Source organism: Lynx rufus, unplaced genomic scaffold, assembly GCF_022079265.1.
Source record: "Lynx rufus isolate CCGP_SWC_20201006 ecotype Redwood Valley unplaced genomic scaffold, mLynRuf1.p SCAF_3, whole genome shotgun sequence".
NCBI classification, from domain to species: domain Eukaryota; kingdom Metazoa; phylum Chordata; class Mammalia; order Carnivora; family Felidae; genus Lynx; species Lynx rufus.
In genome coordinates, this window is record NW_025814845.1 from 170,442,565 (window position 1) to 170,445,519 (window position 2,955).

The window sequence follows — 2,955 nt, forward strand, 5'->3', positions numbered from 1 at the left end:
GCAGAATATAGATGAGTCTTGGATTTTTTACCCATTCTGACACCCTCTGTCTTTTGATTGGAGGATTTAGCCCATTTACATTCAAAGTATTTGATAGACATGTATGTGTTGCCATTTTATTGTTTTGTCATTGTGTCTGGAGATTTTCTCTGATCCTTTCTTATTCTTGTCACTTTTGGTCTTTCCTTTGCCCTCAAAGAGTCCTCTTTAATATTTCTTGCAGGGCTGCTTTAGTGGTCACCAACTCTTTTAGTTTTTTTTGTCTGGGGAAACTCTTTATCTCTCCTTTATTCTGAATGACAACCTTGCTGGATAGACTATTCTTGGCTGCAAATTTTTCCCATTCAGCACTTTGAATAAATCATGCCACTCCCTTTTGGCTTGCCAAGTTTCTCTTGAGAAATCTCCAGCTAGCCTTTTGGGTGTTCCCTTGCAAGTTAAGGATAAGTTAAGGATTTCTTTTGTCTTAGTGCTTTTATGATTGTTTTCCTTTATCTCTATATTTTGCAAATTTAATTATACTATGTCTTGGTTGGCCTCCTTTTGTTGATTTTGATGGGAATTCTCTGTGCCTCCAGGATCTGGATGTCTGTTTCCTTTTCCAGGTTAAGAAAGTTTTCTGCCATTATTTCTTAAAATAAATTTTCTGCTCCTTTTTCCCTCCTTTCTTCTGGGACTCCCATAATACAAATGTTATTGCCTTTGATGGAGTCACTGAGTTACCTGCGTCTATTGTCATGTTCCATAACTGTTTCTCTTTTGTTCAGCTTCATTATTGTCCATTATTTTATCTACTAGGTCACTAATTCATTCCTCTGGTTTTTCTAGCCTGCTGTTGATTGCATCAAGCCTGTTTCCAATCTCATTTATTGTATCTTCACCTCTGATTCTTTGGTAACTGTTTTATCTCTGTGGTAAAGGTCTCACTGATGCCTTCTATTCTTTTCTCAAGCCCAGTGAGTATCTTTATGATTTTTTCTATAAATTCTCCATCAGGCATGTTACTCATACCTGTTTCACTTAGATCTTTGGCTTATTTTGTCCTTTCATTTGGGATAAATTGCTCCATGTTGGAATTTTAAATCTCTGCCTTTTTCTGTATGTGTTAGAAAAGCCAGATCATGTAGTGCCCAGGGTGTGGCACTTCAGGGAGTGTCTCCAGTGTGTGCTGCATGCATTCTGCCGTTGTGTTTTGGCTGCTCTATCCTTCAGGCCAGTTCTCTATAGAGGCTCTCCTTGACTGCTGTGGGCAGTGTTTGGTCCCTGGCTTGAATGTGGTAAGTTTTAACTAGGTGTCTTCTGGTCTGCTTGTAAAATGAGACCTGCCATCACCTCCACCAGAATTGAAGACCTGCAGAACTCTCTGGTCAGGAAATGTGGTGTAGACAGTGGTTTGTGTTGATCTTCTGGGGGAGAGGGCCGGCCACACTGAGACTGAGGCAAGCTTGCCTGAGAAGAGCAGTCCCACCAGAGCACAGAGGGGTGGGGCTTGGTGTAAGCAAGTTAGGCAGCCAGTGTCCATGCTGGGCTGCTTCCTTCAGGTGCCTCTGTGCTTATGCTGAGGGATGGGGAAGGGAAATGGTGCTAGCCAGCTCCTTTGTTCCTGGAGTAGCAGTCTCCATGAATGCTGCCTCTCAGGGAAGCATTCCTAGAACAGTGAATGGTGTCTCCCCTATATGCCCCAGGCATTCTTCAGATGCTGTTTCCATGCTGACTGCCCCCAGGTTGTTTGCCTGCCTTCTTTCCAGAAGCAGTGCAGTGACCTCCTTCCTGGCTCTATCCCAGCCAAGCCCACTGACCTTTAAAACTCCAGTCTTTAGCCCTGCTGGTTGAAAAGAACTCACAAAATTCATCCTCTCTCTTTTTCCCAGCCAATGGCTTTGGGGTAATGTTCTCCTTGTGCATTCTCCTGTGTGCTTTACTCTCTACCTTTCTCTGGGACCACAGCTCACTCCCCTCTGCAGCACCCATGATCTCTTTCTCCCTTAAACTGTGTTTCCCTTTGATGTGGCCTCTTCTCTCCCTTTAGTTGTGGAGTTTATTCTGTCAGGCTTCAGGCTGATTTCTGGGGTATCCAGGATGATTTGATAGTTATCTAGCTGTGTTTATGGGACAAGATGAGTTTAGGGTCCTCCTACTCCACCATCGTCTTGGATTCCTTCAAGAGACTGTGATTTCAAATTCTTAAGTATATCATCTACAAATATTTATCTATTGGTTTTGCCATTCTTTTATTTTTTTGATTTGTGGGAGTCTTATTTTTATCCTAGATATTAATCTTTCATTGGATTTGTTGTCACTCAGCAATTAACTATATGCATGGTATACTTCATTTAACAGAATTCTTTCATTATGATACCAAGTCATCAAAATTTCATCTTAAAGTTTGTGTTTTGGGGGTCCCAATTAAGACACTCTTTTCCACCTGTAGGTAAGATCTACTCCAACATTTATTAACTTTATAGTTTCATATTTTACATTTTGATTACTAACCCACTTAAAATACATTTTTGCAAATAGTACAGCATAGAATTCCTCTATTTTGTGAACCAGTTTTCTAACATCATTGGTTAAATAATCCATCCTTTTGACATAATATGTGGTGTGTCACCTCATTGATAAATCAAAAACACATATTCAGGAGTATAACTTTGAGTTCTTTATTTTCTGCTACTTGCCATGTTCATATCTGATAGGATAAATTCCCTCAATACTCTTTTTTATTTTTTTCAAAATTGATTTAGCTATTCAAGAACTTTAATTCTTCCATATAGATTTTTAGATAAGTCTGTTGAGTTTCTGGAAAAAAAAAAAAGTCCTGTTGGAATTTTAATTGGCCTTGCATCGAATATATAGACTGATTTTGTCATATTAAAATCTTTATACCATGAGATTCTATCTTATCCATGACTATGGTAAGTCTTTCTATTTTATTCAAATCTTCCTATGAGTTGT